Source organism: Salvelinus fontinalis, chromosome 28 (genome assembly GCF_029448725.1).
Source record: "Salvelinus fontinalis isolate EN_2023a chromosome 28, ASM2944872v1, whole genome shotgun sequence".
Classification (NCBI taxonomy): Eukaryota; Metazoa; Chordata; class Actinopteri; order Salmoniformes; family Salmonidae; genus Salvelinus; species Salvelinus fontinalis.
In genome coordinates, this window is record NC_074692.1 from 22,487,367 (window position 1) to 22,507,792 (window position 20,426).

Sequence of the window (20,426 nt, forward strand, 5' to 3'; positions counted from 1 at the left end):
GGCTGCAGCTCTCACATGTATACGTGTTTACTGCTTGTGAGACATGGGTGCCTTGAACGTCCTGTCCCCTAGCTGTGACTGCTACTCTGCAAGACAGATTGATTGCATGTGTGACTGAGCCCTTTACACATTCCCCTCCCAGATGTGAGGCTCAGCCTCAGTCAGACTAAGCATGCATCCCAAATGGCACCCTATTCCCTATGGGCCCTGGTCAAAAGTAGTGCACTATATAGGGAATATGGTGCCATTTGGGACGTCACTTAAGGTAATGTTCGACAGCAGCATAGTGCAGCCAGAGAGAGGAGGCATATGACAGATCAGACTAACCCTCCTTCCCCATCCCTCTGACACACAACCAGGCTGACATTCAGCATGGGTGCCAATTATCTAGAGTTGAGCAATGAGCATAGCTCTGCTGTATCATTCCTTTGTTCCACCACCAGAATTAGGCCTACACTGGCTATTGTGTACTTCCTCATACACAGGCAACGAGGAGCTAAATAATAAGAGTAGGCAGAAATTAGGCCGAGGGAGCAAGACAGAAAGAGATGATAGCAAAGCTGGGCAAGCAAAGCCTCCCTGAGTGAATTCCTGGACTGGAAAATAATGTTAGCGTAGGCTTTGCCATGAAGGTTAAAGTGTAATCACAGTCTAATAAAACCAAGAGATAAAATGCTTGGCAGGGAGAAATGGTAATCCTCAAATAACCTCAGATATCTAGGCATATACATGGATATTTCTTTAAGCCCCACCCTAGCACATGAACATGTTTGACATAACAAGGCTCACACCTCATCACATTTCATTTGTTTTTCTTTCATCTTGCATTATGCTAACTATCAAACAACTTAGAAATACAAGAACCATCTTTCATCCATTGAATAGCCCACCTACTTAAGTGCCATTTCCCAACAAAAATAAGACATTTCCAATTCAAATATAGTACAGTCAGGGACTTGGTAGGTTGTTCAGATTAAATACTCACCCAGGAATAAAATCTGAGGGCACTTTGGAAGACATGTATTTTTAACAGCTACAAGTGAAGTCACATCTGAGAGGCCAATAAGCAGTAACCTAGTTTTCAAAGATATCCTCCTGCTAAGGGCAATTCCTTGGTAACAGAATTACGCGGAGTCTCATCTCTCTTTGAAATGATTGTTTGGCATATATTTTAAAGTTAAAGCCATATAACTCCTGTAAATGCGTTTGCCAAATGTGGTGTAAATTCTTAAAAGTAGTCCTTCAGCATAATAGTTGTATGGTTGGTTAAACTATGGTTGTGCTACCAGGGCTGGTAAAACCTTGGATCATTGTTATACTAACTTCCGCGACGCATATAAGGCCCTCCCCCGCCCTCCTTTCGTAAAAGCTGACCACGACTCCATTTTGTTGCTTCCAGCCTACAAACAGAAACTAAAACAAGCTCCCTCGCTCAGGTCTGTTCAACGCTGGTCCGACCAATCTGATTCCACGCTTCAAGACTGCTTCGATCACGCGGATTGGAATATGTTCCGCATTGCGTCCAACAACAACAACATTGACGAATACGCTGATTCGGTGAGCGAGTTAATTAGAAAGTGCATTGACGATGTCGTACCAACAGCAATGATTAAAACATTCCCAAACCAGAAACCGTGGATTGACGGCAGCATTCGCGTGAAACTGAAAGCGCGAACCACTGCTTTTAACCAGAGCAAGGTGACCGGAAACATGACCGAATACAAACAGTGTAGCTATTCTCTCCGCAAGGCAATCAAACTAGCTAAGTCCCAATACAGAGACAAAATAGAGTCGCAATTCAACAGCTCAGACACAAGAGGTATGTGGAGGGTCTACAGTCAATCACGGATTACAAAAAGAAAACCAGCCCCGTCGCGGACCAGGATGTCTTGCTCCCAGACAGGCGTAATAACTTTTTTGCTCGCTTTGAGGACAAAACCAAAATTTGACACCAAAACCTGCGGGCTCTCCTTCACTGCAGCCGAGGTGAGTAAAACATTTAAACCTGTTAACCCTCGCAAGGCTGCAGGCCCAGACGGCATTCCCAGCCGCGTACTCAGAGCATGCGCAGACCAGCTGGCTGGTGTGTTTACGGACATATTCAATCAATCCTTATCCCAGTCTGCTGTTCCCACATGCTTCAAGAGGGCCACCATTGTTCCTGTTCCCAAGAAAGCTAAGGTAACTGAGCTAAACGACTACCGCCCCGTAGCACTCACTTCCGTCATCATGAAGTGCTTTGAGAGACTAGTCAAGGACCATATCACCTCCACCCTACCTGACACCCTAGACCCACTCCAATTTGCTTACGGACCCAATAGGTCCACAGACGACGCAATCGCAACCACACTGCACACTGCCCTAACCCATCTGGACAAGAGGAATACCTATGTGAGAATGCTGTTCATCGACCCACAGCTCAGCATTTAACACCATAGTACCCTCCAAACTCGTCATCAAGCTCGAGACCCTGGGTCTCGACCCCGCCCTGTGCAACTGGGTCCTGGACTTCCTGATGGGCCGCCCCCAGGTGGTGAGGGTAGGTAACAACATCTCCACCCCACTGATCCTCAACACTGGGGCCCCACAAGGGTGCGTTCTGAGCCCTCTCCTGTACTCCCTGTTCACCCACGACTGCGTGGCCATGCACACCTCCAACTCAATCATCAAGTTTGCGGACGACACTACAGTGGTAGGCTTGATTATCAACAACGACGAGACGGCCTACAGGGAGGAGGTGAGGGCCCTCGGAGTGTGGTGTCAGGAAAAGAACCTCACACTCAACGTCAACAAAATAAAGAAGATGATTGTGGACTTCAGGAAACAGCAGAGGGAGCACCCCCCTATCCACATCGACGGGTCAGTAGTGGAGAAGGTGGAAAGTTAAGTTCCTCGGTGTACACAGACAAACTGAATTGGTCCACCCACACAGACAGCGTTGTGAAGGGGCAGCAGCGCCTCTTCAACCTCAGGAGGCTGAAGAAATTCGTCGTCACCAAAAGCACTCAAACTTCTACAGATGCACAATCGAGAGCATCCTGTCGGGCTGTATCACCGCCTGGTACGGCAACTGCTCTGCCCACAACCGTAAGGCTCTCCAGAGGGTAGTGAGGTCTGCACAACGCATCACCGGGGGCAAACTACCTGCCCTCCAGGACACCTACACCACCCGATGTCACAGGAAGGCCATAAAGATCATCAAGGACAACAACCACCCGAGCCACTGCCTGTTTACCCCGCTATCATCCAGAAGGCGAGTTCAGTACAGGTGCATCAAAGCAGGGACCGAGAGACTGAAAAACAGCTTCTATCTCAAGGCCATCAGACTGTTAAACAGCCACCACTAACATTTAGTGGCTGCTGCCAACATACTGACTCAACTCCAGCCACTTTAATAATGGAAATTGATGGAAATTATGTAAAAATGTATCACTAGCCACTTTAAACAATGCCACTTAATATAATGTTTACATACCCTACATTACTCATCTCATATGTATATGTATATACTGTTCTCTATACCATCTACTGCATCTTGCCTATGCCGTTCTGTACCATCACTCATTCATATATCTTTATGTACATATTCTTTATCCCTTTATACACACAAGTGTAAGGTAGTAGTTGTGGAATTGTTAGGTTAGATTACTCGTTGGTTATTACTGCATTGTCAGAACTAGAAGCAGAAGCATTTCGCTACACTCGCATTAACATCTGCTAACCATGTGTATGTGACAAATAAAATTTGATTTTACTTTGGTTTTTCAATCGTTTTTGTTTGGTATACATTTTAAAGTGAACAATCCGAGTCTCAGGTGTATTTCTGTTACCATGGAATTGTTCATAACTTAATCACAAAACTGGGCCACTGTCTTAGTTTATTAACTAAGCCTATAGTACCTCTTACAACAGAAAAGTGAATGCTGCCATCATTATGTCATTGAATGCAAAGACAAAACAACCACATTGTGTGCAGACAGGTGGGAAATTGTCGTGTGGGCTCAAATTCATGTTTTTGCGCGATATTCCAAATGCCTGTATCGCAGAATCAAGGTTCTTCTTATTTTTCGTTTTGTTATGAATGTTTATGGCCGCTTGTTCTCATGTCTTTTTGGTCTGGTCTCGTTCACTCCGTCTGTGCACCTTCCCATTCACACCAGAGATCTGTATAATGACAATATGCTCCTGTCTCCGCCCAAACAATGGGAGTCGTTGTCCCAAACGCGGGAAGGCTTATGTTCAAAATAAGCAAAAAGCTCATAGAAATGCATTAAGCTTAATTTGGACAGATTTTAGCGAGAGTGAAACTTCCCGCTTCGCCTGTCTCCCAAGCCCCTCCCCACAACAAAGATGAGGGATCACATGTTCCGCTCTGACAAACGGTTTCAACACGCTCTTTGCATTTGAGGTTTGGTTAAACAGAAATCTGTCATATGGACAAACACATGGAGATATTATTTTACTGTAATATAGAAGTTAACATTTTGAACCATATCCTGTTTAAACTCAAATTTCGAGCAGACTAAAACGGATGTACCAATGAACATTCATTCTGGAAAATGAAATGCTCAATGTCACGTGCGCATTGCGGTACCACATATCGCTAGCACAAATCGTTGTCATTCTGAGAAGGTAGGCCACTTGATTTCAACATGTGAACAAAGTGGACAGGCTAGCATGCTGTTCAGACAGTTGGAGACGGACAGAAGGGAACAAAGTGGACAGGCTAGCACGCTGTTCAGACAGTTGGAGACGGACAGAAGGGAACAAAGTGGACAGGCTAGCACGCTGTTCAGACAGTTGGAGACGGACAGAAGGGAACAAAGTGGACAGGCTAGCACGCTGTTCAGACAGTTGGAGACGGACAGAAGGGAACAAAGTGGACAGGCTAGCACGCTGTTCAGACAGTTGGAGACGGACAGAAGGGAACAAAGTGGACAGGCTAGCACGCTGTTCAGACAGTTGGAGACGGACAGAAGGGAACAAAGTGGACAGGCTAGCACGCTGTTCAGACAGTTGGAGACGGACAGAAGGGAACAAAGTGGACAGGCTAGCACGCTGTTCAGACAGATGGAGACGGACAGAAGGGAACAAAGTGGACAGGCTAGCACGCTGTTCAGACAGTTGGAGACGGACAGAAGGGAACAAAGTGGACAGGCTAGCACGCTGTTCAGACAGTTGGAGACGGACAGAAGGGAACAAAGTGGACAGGCTAGCACGCTGTTCAGACAGTTGGAGACGGACAGAAGGGAACAAAGTGGACAGGCTAGCACGCTGTTCAGACAGTTGGAGACGGACAGAAGGGAACAAAGTGGACAGGCTAGCACGCTGTTCAGACAGTTGGAGACGGACAGAAGGGAACAAAGTGGACAGGCTAGCACGCTGTTCAGACAGTTGGAGACGGACAGAAGGGAACAAAGTGGACAGGCTAGCACGCTGTTCAGACAGTTGGAGACGGACAGAAGGGAACAAAGTGGACAGGCTAGCACGCTGTTCAGACAGTTGGAGACGGACAGAAGGGAACAAAGTGGACAGGCTAGCACGCTGTTCAGACAGTTGGAGACGGACAGAAGGGAACAAAGTGGACAGGCTAGCACGCTGTTCAGACAGTTGGAGACGGACAGAAGGGAACAAAGTGGACAGGCTAGCACGCTGTTCAGACAGTTGGAGACGGACAGAAGGGAACAAAGTGGACAGGCTAGCACGCTGTTCAGACAGTTGGAGACGGACAGAAGGGAACAAAGTGGACAGGCTAGCACGCTGTTCAGACAGTTGGAGACGGACAGAAGGGAACAAAGTGGACAGGCTAGCACGCTGTTCAGACAGTTGGAGACGGACAGAAGGGAACAAAGTGGACAGGCTAGCACGCTGTTCAGACAGTTGGAGACGAACAGAAGGGAACAAAGTGGACAGGCTAGCACGCTGTTCAGACAGTTGGAGACGAACAGAAGGGAACAAAGTGGACAGGCTAGCATGCTGTTCAGACAGATGGAGACAGACAGAAGGGAACAAAGTGGACAGGCTAGCATGCTGTTCAGACAGTTGGAGACGGACAGAAGGGAACAAAGTGGACAGGCTAGCATGCTGTTCAGACAGTTGGAGACGGACAGAAGGGAACAAAGTGGACAGGCTAGCATGCTGTTCAGACAGTTGGAGACGGACAGAAGGGAACAAAGTGGACAGGCTAGCATGCTGTTCAGACAGTTGGAGACGGACAGAAGGGAACAAAGTGGACAGGCTAGCATGCTGTTCAGACAGTTGGAGACGGACAGAAGGGAACAAAGTGGACAGGCTAGCATGCTGTTCAGACAGTTGGAGACGGACAGAAGGGAACAAAGTGGACAGGCTAGCATGCTGTTCAGACAGTTGGAGACGGACAGAAGGGAACAAAGTGGACAGGCTAGCATGCTGTTCAGACAGTTGGAGACGGACAGAAGGGAACAAAGTGGACAGGCTAGCATGCTGTTCAGACAGATGGAGACGGACAGAAGGGAACAAAGTGGACAGGCTAGCATGCTGTTCAGACAGATGGAGACGGACAGAAGGGAACAAAGTGGACAGGCTAGCATGCTGTTCAGACAGTTGGAGACAGACAGAAGGGAACAAAGTGGACAGGCTAGCATGCTGTTCAGACAGTTGGAGACAGACAGAAGGGAACAAAGTGGACAGGCTAGCATGCTGTTCAGACAGTTGGAGACAGACAGAAGGGAACAAAGTGGACAGGCTAGCATGCTGTTCAGACAGTTGGAGACGGACAGAAGGGAACAAAGTGGACAGGCTAGCATGCTGTTCAGACAGTTGGAGACGAACAGAAGGGAACAAAGTGGACAGGCTAGCATGCTGTTCAGACAGTTGGAGACGGACAGAAGGGAACAAAGTGGACAGGCTAGCATGCTGTTTAAACAGTTGGAGACAGAAGGGTGTATTCATAACTATTCAACTGTTCTACCCTGTTAGCTGAATTCACAGCTTGTGAAATTATTCCTAGATCCAAGTTGGATAAACATGAAATATAAATATTAGCTGGCTACTCACTAGCTTGTGCTTGAGAGATCGTTTATGAGACCGGTACTAATGCCTGCTACATTATTCGTGAATGTGCATTATTCATGGTTCTGTTTAAATTTGTTAGAAAAATTGCATTTTTATAGATGGATCTGAAAGCAAGATCAGTGATCAGGTACAACTAGATCAGGATCAGGTACAACTAGATCAGGATCAGGTACAACTAGATCAGGATCAGGTACAACTAGATCAGGATCAGGTACAACTAGATCAGGATCAGGTACAACTAGATCAGGATCAGGTACAACTAGATCAGGATCAGGTACAACTAGATCAGGTACAACTATTTTGATAAAATATTAAATTCGAAGTGGGTCTTATGGTTGTGGAAGGCTTATATTCCACCAATGTATAATTACACAAGCTCTGAATTCATTAGTTTATCGCTTACCGTTTTAAATGCAGTGTATTTGACCTTTAAATTGTACAACAAAGCTTAGAGAAAACATTTATCTAGATATATTTGAGAATCACCCATAAGTTTGAAAAACATTGAGATATGAGTTTTACGCCATATCACCCAGCCCTAACTCTCGGTTGACGAGATTAATACATCGTTATTCAACATCTCAAATCACCTCTCCTTTTACACCTGATTTGGCAACTAAACAGATTAACTTCAACAGATGAAATAGTGTTGCTGAGGCAACCAGACAAGGGAGAATGAACTAGGTCCTACATCATATAGCCACATCCCTTCTCTGGGACATAGTAGAGCATCTAGCCTACAACTGTTGAGTTTAGCCTGAGAAAGAAGTCTCTCCGGAGATCCTCAGAAGGTTCTACAGCTGCACCATCGAGAGCATCCTGACTGGTTGCATCACTGCCTGGTACAGCAATTGCTCGGCCTCTGACAGCAAGGCACTACAGAGGGTAGTGCGTACGGCCCAGTACATCACTGGGGCTAAACTGCCTGCCATCCAGGACCTCTATACCAGGCAGTGTCAGAGGAAGGCCCTAAACATTGTCAAAGACCCCAGCCACCCCAGTCATAGACTGTTCTCTCTGCTACCGCACGGCAAGTGGTACCAGAGTGCCAAGTCTAGGACAAAAAGGCATCTAAATAGTTTTTACCCCAAAGCCATAAGACTCCTGAACAGGTAACCAAAAGGTTACCCGGACTATTTGCATTGTTTCCCCCCCCCAACCCCTCTTTTTTACATTGCTGCTACTCTCTTTTACACTGCTGCTACTCTATTCATGAACATTCTACCTCAATTGGGCCGACCAACCAGTGCTCCCGCACATTGGCTAACTGGGCTATCTGCATTGTGTCCCACCCACCACCCCCTCTTTTACGCTACTGCTACTCTCTGTTCATCATATATGCATAGTCACTTTAACCATATCTACATGTACACACTACCTCATTCAGCCTGACTAACCGGTGTATGTAGCCTCGCTACTTTTATAGCCTCGCTACTGTATATAGCCTGTCTTACTGTTGTTTTATTTCTTTACTTACCTATTGTTCACCTAATACCTTTTTTGCACTATTGGTTAGAGCCTGTAAGTAAGCGCTTGACTAAGGTCTACACCTGTTGTATTGGGCACATGTGACAAATAAACTTTGATTTGATCTGACCTTCAGATCTGTGTAGTCTAGCCATGATCCACTGATATGATGCACGACCACCTACCAGAACAAGGCTATCTACTATTCACATCCTAATTCACTGACGAAGCAGGGCATGTGGTGGTGCCGGTGTGTCAGAGGCGAAGCGAGAGGATTTACCCAGGCCAAAATCTGTCCATGTGAGATTATCCCATTTTTGTATGGAGTTCTAAGAGTGTGTTGAATTACATGAGGCTTAGTTGATCAACTTACTGATACAAGTTGATGCATGTGGCTTTCTGGCCACTTTTAAAAAAAAAAAACTATTTAGGTATGCCTGTTCACATGCATATCTGCCATCTCATTGGCTAGAGGGCAGATACGCATGATCTCGCATTCATTCAATCATTGAGAACATATATTTCCATTGTTAGAGCGGTCACTCTTGTCAATATAGTAGATCATCTTTGGTGTCAGTCAGGCAGGAAGTCCTTCCTGTGGAGGGGTGTGGCACTGACACAGGCAGATAATATGCAACACTACTTCCACTGATAACCCTTGTGGAATAGAAGCCCAGATCCTCCCATCACCACCCTCCTCACCATGCTACAGGCAGTCGGGCACACAGCCCATATATCCCCCCATGCTGGAGCTAAAAGGAGGGAAGGACCTTGGCAGTAAAAGTTAAATGGGTAGGCTATACATTCAATGAATTGTTCTGGTATGCATTTGTCCTTATTTGTTACATCTATGTTAGCAAGGGGAATTAGCCACACTGTTGGAGCTAAAAACACAAGCATTTCGCTACACCCGCAATAACATCTGCTAAACACGCGTATGTGACAAATTTTTTTGATGATGACCCTCACCTAACTTATGATCTTCATTCTCCAATCTGCTTGTTTCTCAAACCAACACAAACAGAAGAAAACGGGAAATTGTTCTTCCTCAGTGTGAGGGCCTTTTCGTCAAAAATACTCAACAAGGATGACTTTGTTTTAGGAAATGAAAGCCCCCAAGACCTGGTCTGCCCCCCCTCCCACTGGGGATCTACCACAGTGCTTCTCTGTAATGGCAGGCAGCTCTGTAGTCACTTATAAATCAACCACCATTTCCTCTGGGAGGCCCAAAGCCTAGTACACTGGGTCCAAACCAACCCAAACAGACACCTTCTCCTGTTGACCTCATCATTACCTCTGTTGTCATGCTTCAGGCTCAGCCAAGGCCACCCTACTATGGAACAGGGGGTTAACAGAAAACAAACCCCTATTAGAAAATGTGTTCTGAGAGACTGAGCTAAGACATACATGCGATAAGAAAAAAGGTTTATCCTATATGAATAACATGAACCAGATTTTTCCACACAAAGCCCTGAAAATGTATGTCATAACAGCTGTATGGGCCAATATGGCCACTTAACAACACTTAAAGCTTCACAGGATGTCTTCCATGGTCCTCTATGGCTTTTCCGCATAATAGGATTGGGTGCTGCTGGTACATAAACTGATGTAGAGGGAGAGAGAAAAACCCACGTCATTTGAACAATCTAGCGTATTGTCCTGCCAAAAGTATAAACCCACTACAGTGAGTGACACAGGACAGACTAGGCCTTCAACCAGCTGGGAGCTGTGGGGAATTGCCATGGCATTTGGACATTTGTAAATAGAAAAATTGCATAAAATGTCCTTAATCATTTGATGTTTTGGCATGTCAGCCTGTGCAGTTTGAGCCCTCTTGGTCTAGATCTGTTTGTGTGGTCTGAAGGTTGGCTAATGCCAATCAGCTTTAGGGGCACAGTGGGCAGTGTTTCGCACCATCATGCCGACCTAAACCGCACTGTGCTAGCACAGTAGGCCTACCGCTCGTTTCACCTCAGCTGTGTGAAAAGGGCTAAATGTGACCCCAGTCTTGTATGTTTTCATTATGCCAAGGCTGAGGGAACATAGTGTAAACAGCTGGCTTTAGAGCAGCACAGTACAGAATATTGCTATAACCTGTATGAGTTTCCATCAAGCTGCCTGAACCTGCATATTCCATACTGAGAGCTTGTGATCCAACAGAGAACACGTGCCAACTCCAGAAATAACTTAAAAAGGCATGATACAGGAAGACATGTAGACGCCAGACATTTTAGTTCTCTATGGTGCCAAGATGTCAGTGGTAGCAAAGATGCATTAAACAGCTTACATCAGGAACAAAATCGTGTGCCCATGTTAAATGGGAAGGAACTGGTGTGTGTGTATTTAGACACTGGCTATCTGACAGTCCTCAAGTGGATGACAAGCTAATTGAGGACCACTCCAAATGTTCAATTAAAGCCAGTCTCTCCCTACTGGGTGTTTAATGGCACCATATGGTCTCTTGTCTGGAGGGAGCCAACTCTACAGAATGGGGGAGGCAATCATTGACTTGTGGTCTATTGTGAACAGCAGAGCTCACCAGGGTCCTAGCTCAGTCAGATCAATGGAGCCTGATTGGTCCCCTGAGTGTGTGCAGGACCATGGCTAATTATCACAGTAAACCAATCAGTCTCATTAATGCATAGATGCTGGGGGGGGGGGGGGGGGGGGGGGTACATGTGATACCTGTTCCATGTCGGCTGATGTACGGTTTAATAAATAACAAGGTCAACAGGGTTCCCCTCTGTCCGAGTGATCCATCTGCTGCAAACAGAAAACTTCCCAGGTCTACTACACATCGTACACAGATGGAGTAGAATGAAACTATGCATGGATAATGAGCCGTTTGTTCCTGTAGTGACAGGACCTTTGCCAGCAGAGCAGAGCCGCCCCAGCCAGACACTCATGGCTTGGCCTGCTCATCACAGGCCCTGCCTGTGTCTGTCCCACCCATTGGACCCTGGGCTTCCCTCAGTCAGACAAATATCCTGCTGCTCCAGTTTGGTCACCACGCCGGTCTGCCTGACCAGAATGCATAATGAGCATTCTCCATCCCTGGCGGCGAGCAATGCATGCTGGGACATTCTGCTACGGTCCTGCATCAGGGGTCAACGCAGGGTCACGGCTGCAGATCCTAGCAAATATGCTGCGAGTTAGGTGAGGCTGGGACATCTGACAGACAGCTGGACAGAGAGATGGTGGAAAAGCTGTGTTGCCAGATGCACCAGTGGTCTGCTGTTGCCTAATCCGTCAGTCAGCCATGCCTGAAGTTGAGACTTGGTTGAGACTGGATGGCTCTGCCAAGTCACAGTAAGGTCTCCAGGCCATGTTTGCAAACACAGACGCTGCTTAGCAACATCAGTAAAATACCAGCCATGGAATGTTTAAAAACGTCAAGCATTTATGAGAGGTGTTTGTCTATGACCACAGCACAGTTAATTAAGCCTCATGTCCATGAGCAGTATTTGAAGACAAGCTGCTCTCAGATCAATTGAACCGGTAGAGTGGAATGCCCAATTTCATGCCATGAATCACATACAGATATCACATTTCTATAAACAATAAGAGGTTACATGCCATTATCCAAAAAGTCTCCACACGTACAAAAAAATAAACATTGAAGGGGCTATATCAGGCTACTGCTCGAAGGACAGAGAACAGGACTGGCAGTCCAGTAGTGTGACATAGGGTAGCAGTCACTGTACCGTAGCTCTACAATGACTAATATGAAGAGATTAGTGGTGTGAAAAATGGCTCATAATGTGTGCTACATGTGACTGAAGAATTTGTAAGCATTACAGCGTCAGAGAGGGGCCATGCAGTGTTCAGAACTAAGCTAGTCTTTTGCTGCCAATCAAGAAGCAAAGCTCTGTGAGAACAGAAAAGATGTTAGGCTAGGCCAAATTAGGATACTCCGGTAAGTGTAAGAAGATCATGCAGTTCTGCTCGTTGTATCTGGTCCATACAACTTCAAACGTTTTTAAATGTTCAGCTAGTGCATAGAAAACCCACATACGAAACATACTGTACGATTCAAAGGCAATGAATATGAAAAAGTTGACAGGAAGCCAGACAGGTGGGGTTTGACAACTTTGGTATACAACAGTGATAGCTGGGTGAGGGAGTTGTGTAACAGAGCTCGGTCAGAGAGTCTTGCATGGCGGAGCACTGTAGCCTGGCTTTCCTATCCTCTACTTAAGCAATAATACGCCATTTTAAGCGCTTGCTGGTCATTAGTTCTATTCGTATTGACTGCAATGTAAAGCAAAACCACTACCCAAACACTGGTTGACAGTTCTAGAACAAGGCAGGTTGTTATGGCAAAGCATGAGACCTACTTATAAAAAAATGTAAACATCAAAACATGTTGTAACTCGTGAAATACTTCCACCTGATATGCCTACTTTGCAGTTAACATTTGAGAAAGTTTTGGGTAGCGTATTTCTGTCAACCCACAAGTTGATCACATCAAGTGGCTAGACACAGAGTGATAGACAAACACGTGCACCACACAGACAGACAGGGCCAAAATTGTGGGAGCTTACTTGCGAGATGTGTATGACAATTTGCAATGGAACACGTGGAAATTGCATGTACTTTCAGAATTGTTTGGCAAGCGACTCGCGACCGATCTCCTATTGAGGCTCTTCCCACCTTGCTAACTAGCCAACTACACAGCTAGCTTAATCACTTCAGACTGAAGTTGGAAAGACCAAAAACTAGCTGTATTTCGTTTCACATGTTTTCTATTGATATTTCTTTGTGTGTATCCATAAAAATGATGCCCCCTTTTGTATTTGTTATGGAGCAACTCTTACTGTGGTCCAGCAAAATTAAGGCAGTTATACAAAAAAACATTTTTTTTATACATTCAGATTTCACAACACATTATGACCAAGACCCTACTCCACCACATAGCTACAATACAAAATCCCTGTGTAAGTGTGACCTCAGAGCATGTGCAGACCAGCCGGCTAGAGTGTTTACGGACATATTTAATCTCTCCCTAACCCAGTCTACTGTCACCACATGCTTCAAGATGTAAGAATGCTGTTCATTGACTATAGCTCAGCATTCAAAACCATAGTACCCTCCAAACTCATCATTAAGCTTGAGAACCTGGGTCTTAACATTGTCCTGTGCAACACCGTCCTGTGCAACTGGATCCTGGACTTCCTGACGGGCCGCCCCAAGGCAGTGAAGGTAGGAAACACCACCTCGCAGATCCTCAACTGGGGCCCCACAAGTGTGTGCTCAGCCCCCTCCTGTACTCCCTGTTGACCCATGACTGCGTGGCCACGCACGCCCAAACTCAATCACCAAGTTTGCAGAAGACACAACAGTAGTAGGCTTGATTACCAACAATGACAAAACAGCCTACAGGGAGGAGGTGAGGGCTATGGGAGTATGGTGCCAGGAAAATAACCTCATATCCAACGTCAAGAAGACACAGTGGACTTACGGAAACGGCAGAGGGAGAATCCCCCTATCTACGGGACCGTATTGGAGAAGGTGTAAAGCTTCAAGTTCCTCAATGTACACATCAATGACAAACTAAAATGGTCCACCCACACAGTGTGGTGAAGGCGCAACAGCACCTCTTCAACCTCAGGAGGCTGAAGAAATTTGGCTTGTAACCCAAAACTTTTACAGATGCACAATTGAGAGCATCCTGTCGGTCTGCATCCCCGCCTGGTACGGCAACTGCACTGCCCAGAATCGCAGGGCTCTGCAGAGGGTGGTGCTGTCTGCACAACACATCACCGGGGGCAAACTACCTGCCCTCTAGGAGACCTACACCACCCGATGTCACAGGAAGACCAAAAAGATCATGAAGGACAACAACCACCAGAGCCACTGCCTGTTCACCCCGCTATCATCCAGAAGGCGAGGTCAGTAAATGTGCATCAAAGCTGGGACAGAGACTGAAAAACAGCTTCTCTCTCAAGGCAATCAGACTATTAAATAGCCATCACTAGCACACTAGAGCCTGCTGCCCTATATGCATAGACTTGGAATCACTGGCCACTTAAATAAAATGGAACAGTAGTCACTTTAATGTTTAAATATTTTTTATTACTCATTTCATATGTATATACCGTGTTCTATCCTATTCTACTATAATATACATTAGTCTATGCCTGACACTGCTCGTCCAAATATTTAGATATTCTTGATTCCATTCCTTTAGGTGTGTATCGTTGTAAAATTGTTAGATATTACTGTTAGAGCTAGAAACACTAGCATTTCGCGACACCCACAATAACACGTGTATGTGACAAAAACAATTTTATTTGTATAGTGCATATGTTATCATGTGTGTATGCATGTGTCTGTGCGCTGCTTCACAGTCCTTGCTGTTCCATAAAGTGTAGTTACAGTTGAAGTCGGAAGTTCACATACGTGTTTTAATGACTCCAACCTAAGTGTTTCTCAACCACTCCACAAATGTCTTGTTAACAAACTATAGTTTTGGCAAGTCGGTTAGGACATGTACTTTATGCATGACAAGTAATTTTTCCAACAATTGTTTACAGACAGATTATTTCACTGTATCACAATTCCAGTGGGTCAGAAGTTTACATACACTAAGTTCACTGTGCCTTTAAACAGCTTGGAAAATTCCAGAAAATGTCATGGCCTTAGAAGCTTCTGATAAATGATGTCAATTAGCCTGAGTCAATTGAAGGTGTACCTGTGGATGTATTTCAAAGCCTACCTTCAAACTCAGTGCCTTTTTGCTTGACATCATGGGAAAAATACTTCAGAAAAAAAAATTTGACCTCCACAAGTTTGGTTCATCCTTGGGAGCCATTTCCAAATGCCTGAAGGTACCACGTTCATCTGTACAAATAATAGTACGAAAGTATAAACACCATGGGACCACGCAGCCGTCATAGCGCTCAGGAAGGAGACGTGTTCTGTCTCCTAGAGATGAAGGTACATTGCTGCAAAAAGTGCAAATCAATACCAGAACAACAGCAAAGGACCTTGTGAAGATGCTGGAGGAAACAGGTACAAAAGTATCTATATCCAAAACGAGTCCTATATCGACAACCTGAAAGCCCGCTCAGCAAGGAAGAAGCCACTGCTCTAAAAAAAAAAAAAACGCCATAAAAAAGCCATACGGTTTTCAACTGCACATGGGGACAAAGATCGTACTTTTTGGCTTAATGTCCTCTGGTCTGATGAAACAAAAAAATAGAACTGTTTGGCCATAATGAGGAAAAAGGGGGAGGCTTACAAGCCTAAGAACACCATCCCAACCGTGAAGCACGGGGGTGGCAGCATCATGTTGTGGGGTTGCCCTGCTGCAGGAGGGACTGGTGCACTTCACAAAATAGATGGCATCAGGAGGAAGGGAAATTATGTGGCTATATTGAAGCAACATCTCAAGACATCAGTCAGGAAGTTAAAGCTTGGTCGCAAATGGGTCTTCCAAATGGACAATGACCCCAAACATACTTCCAAAGTTGTGGCAAAATGGATTAAGGACAACAAAGTCAAGGAATTGGAGTGGCCATCACGAAGCCCTGACCTCAATTCTATAGAAAGTTTGTGGGCAGAACTGAAAAAGGGTGTGCGAGCAAGGAGGCCTACAAACCTGACTCAGTTACACCAGCTTTGTCAGGAGGAATAGGCCAAAATCCACCCAACTTATTGTGGGAAGCTTGTGGAAGGCTACCTGAAACATTTGACCCAAGTTAAAGAATTTCAAGGCAATGCTACCAAATACTAATTGAGTGTATGTAAACTTCTGACCCACTGGGAATGTGATGAAATAAATAAATCATTCTCTCTACTATTATTCTGACATTTCACATTCTTAAAATAAAGTGGTGATCCCAACTGACCTAAGACAGGGAATTTTTTACTAGGATTAAATGTCAGGAATTGTGAAAAACTGAGTTTAAACGTATTTGGTTAAGGTGTATGTTAACTTCCGACTTACACTATCTTTAAAAAAAAAAATCTAATTTGAACTGCTTGCATCAGTTACTTGATGTGGAATAGAGTTCCATGAGATCATGGCTCTACGTAGTACTGTGCACCTCCCAGTCTGGACTTGGACTGTGAAGAGACCACAATGGCATGTCTTGTGGCGTATGCATGGGTGTCCAACCTGTGCGCCAGTAGTTCAAACAGATAGCTTGTGCATTCAATATGTCAATACCTCCCATAAATACAAGTAGTGATTTAGTAAATCTCTCCTCCACTTTGAGCCAGGAGAGATTGACATGGGGTCCTAAGCGAGATTTGGTTGGTGCCCCCCCCCCCCACCTTGTGGGCTAAACTTTTACATTTCCTACAATGACACATTTTGCCAGGGGAGAGAAAATGCTGCAGTTTTAAATTTCATGCAATTCTACGAATTTTGCCATTGAGCTGAGTTAAGAAAATTGCAGATTTAAAACAATTTCCAGCTATTCTACCCATTTTGCTATGGGGTGGAGAGAAATCTTTTCAGTTTTAAGCAAATTTCCTGCCATTCTACACATTTAGCCATGACCTACATCATGTTAATGTCTCTCGTTTCAGGAAACTACGCATCTGTCACATGTCCCTACTTGACAAGAGGCATTTAAAACATAAATGTTGGCCAAAAACGCCTTTAGGAACATGTGAACTTACATGTGCCTTAATAACAAACTAGTAAGCCATCTGTAAATACGAATAATTAAAAACAGAGCTCAGTTGGTTTAGTCACTGAAAAAGACAAGAACCTCCCCGCTAGCCATGATTAGCTGAGATAATGGATGGGCTGGACATGCTGAGAGGGGTTTGAATTGGTCTGCCATGTAGCGTGCTTCTGTCTAACACACGCTGCTCAGTATGTGTAGATAATCCTTTCTACCGCAGTTTTTTTTAAAGATATCTTAAAGAACTGCAAAAGTGTTGCTACTGCTCTCCACTTTATGGAGGACGATCGTGCCATGCTGCCTCTCAGACTCTGAAAATTAATCAGATGAGGAAATCCCTGATTTAGGTCAAATCACTTTCATTGAACAAGACATTGTAAAGTCTTCTGATGACAGTGGTGTGGAAGAAACGGCGATCAACAGTGTTGTTGTCAAGGAAGAAGTAGGCCAAGTTTTTAAAATCAATGGAATGCCCGGTGGAAGCAGAGTATGATAGCTAAGGAGACTGAGAAAATTCTGGCGTTTGTTTGCAAACATGCAGAGGGAGTTGAAAAGAGAACACAGAAGGCTGTTGTATAAAACACCTGTCTACAGAACACCTGTCTCCAGATTACATCTTCAAATTAAGGGCAACCATGACATCTGTGACAGAAGCGTTCATCCATGTATATGGGTAAGAGTCTAGCTTGCTACATTTTCAATGTTAAGTTTCAAATTTTTTCAGAAAGTCTTTCATTGCAGGTTAAAGCACAGTTAGCTAGCTAACGTTAGTTGGCTGATCTGTTTAGTAACAGTTTGTATCTAAGAAAACCATTTGCATTGCTAGTTATAGCCTAATGTTAGCTAGCTAGCTAATATTGAACCTAGTTGTTTAGCTAACTGCAGATTTATGCATGGTGGCTAGTTATGAAAATCTGTTTGAATTGCTAGTCGTAATGGTTGGGATTTTTGCCGCGCTCAACTGGGAAATATCGGACATCAGTACGTTCAAGACAACTGGGAACTCATAAAAAAAAAGGACTAGCTCTGACTGGGGGGGAAAAAAAATAATTTGAACTATCATCCAAATCGGAATTTCAAATCGGAAGCTCAGGCCTCTTTCTAGAGCAGGCCTGGGCAACTCCAGTTCTCGGGGGCCTGATTGGTGTCACACTTTTTCCCCAGCCCCAGCTAACACACCTTTCTCCAATAATCAACTAATGATGAGCTTCAGTTAAAATTTCAAATAGTTTACATTAGGGATGGGGTTAAAGTGAGACACCAATCAGGCCCCTGAGGACTGGAATTGTCCAGGCCTGTTCTAGAGCCTCGACTTTCTGACCTGAAGAACACCGACATGTTTTGACCTCGCATTTTTCCAAGTTCCCATTAGGTTCATTGTTTAGCTAGCTACAAGTCTAAACAAAAACACTCCACTTCGCCAGATGATTGCACGACCCATCAAGTTATCCAGGTGTGTCTGGGGGTGACTACGATCATCTATTGTATTTCATGAACATGTGTACATGTCTAGACAATAGTGACACATCCACTTAGCAAGATGTTGCTGTGGCGTGTTTATAGCATTTCACATGACACAATTTAGACAAGCGTGCCTGGGTAAGAATCATCTCATTCTAAAATATGTATGCAATTTTTATCTGAACAATTTCTATTTTTGAAATAGCTACTATGAAAATACGCAGGTAACCATTTCACTGTACCTTTTACACCTTCTGTATCCTGTCGTGTGACAAATAAAACTTTGATTTTATTATTTGATAGTGTGTGTTTAACAAGACGGTAATGTGAAGAACATGACCTGCACCAAAGTCAGATTAGAATATAGGTTTACTAGACTATACTTCCTCCTACTTTCAGCACTTTTAGTCTAGAAATCGTTGGTTGTTTACTATGCTACCTTACTCTGTTTATCACATGGCCTCACATGTAAATCCTATTTGTAAATACAATAATAATTCATGTAAATCTTAGTTGGGTTGTGTTTCGGAGGATGCACGGCTCTCAACCTTCGCCTCTCCAGAGTTCGTACGGAAGTTGTAGCAGTGAGACAAGACTAACCACCAATTGGATACCACGAAATTGTGGAGAAAAATATGTTTGATTAATTGCACGAGTATTTTACTAACATCCGTGATTGAATATTCTAATAACCGTGTATATCTCTAACTGTAAAGAGCTTAACACTTATCTATAAGCTGGCCCTGCAGGCCTCCTGTCCTGTGTCCGTGACGCACAAAGTGCATTATAGCACAACAGTGAAGAGAATGACGAGACAGAAAGAGAGCGCCAGACTGAGCACAGCATGTGAAGTAATCAGTGATAACAGAAGAATTCAGTCCATTCCCACTTTCCTTGAGAGCACAGAAGGTTAGAGGTCTCCTCTCCACCAAACAGTCAAAGCGGAGTGCTGGGGAGTAGGGACTGCTGCCTTTTCTTAAACCAAGGCACATTGTTATGCTCTGACATAAGGCTGGGAAGCAGTTAGTGAAAAGAGAGGGGAAGAGTGGAGAAAAAAAATCATAATGCCTTCTTTTATTTCCCTTTCAGCTGAAGACAATCTAACACTATACATGGTTATGTTCATGCATCACAATTAGGCCTACTACAGCATGGCCATCCAATACTGTCTACAACTATCAGTGCCAAAACTGGTTTGTCAATGAGAAGGCTGCCACACTATAATACTGCCCCGCCCTGACAATGCACCACAAGGATCACTGCAAAACAGTACACACAAGGAAATAGACAGTGTCATTCAGGGGGAAAGGTTAGTTCACTGATCAATCTGAAATCATCCTGAGTAAAAGGGAAATTGTACACAGACAGAGCCAGGAAAACGATGAGGAAGGGCTGTATCCTGTCTGATTCTATTCCCCCCACCCACCGACAGATCAGCATCTCCTCTGCTTTAAAGCACCATTGTGTATCTCCCTCCCCTGTCCCTGTGAAAGCCACTAATACTTTTTTAAGGATGGAGGGGCTAATCCTTGTACATGAAGAATGGGCAGGTGGTCAACCAAAACAAAGAATAACAATGTCAATCCAAATTGAATTGATTTATTTTTTTAACCATCCGCTCACTACAGAGTGGTTACTAGGGAACCAGACAGATGCGGATGTTATCAAGCACTGAAATTCATAGCTCACTGCAGGGAGCTCAATGACCAGGAAATCCCCAAAACACACGGTTTCCACTAGTCACCACAGCCACAAAGTCAAAATTGGCTATATTTGAACAATTCCTGAAAACAAATTTGCTTTTTG

The 20,426-nt window shown here is 44.5% G+C and overlaps 1 protein-coding gene across 1 annotated transcript in view; it reads right to left on the minus strand.

Annotated features, from left to right (window-relative positions):
* LOC129826405 (coronin-1C-A-like) overlaps window positions 1-20,426 on the minus strand; it is a 58,952-nt gene that overhangs the window by 33,255 nt on the left and 5,271 nt on the right. The window lies entirely within an intron of this gene.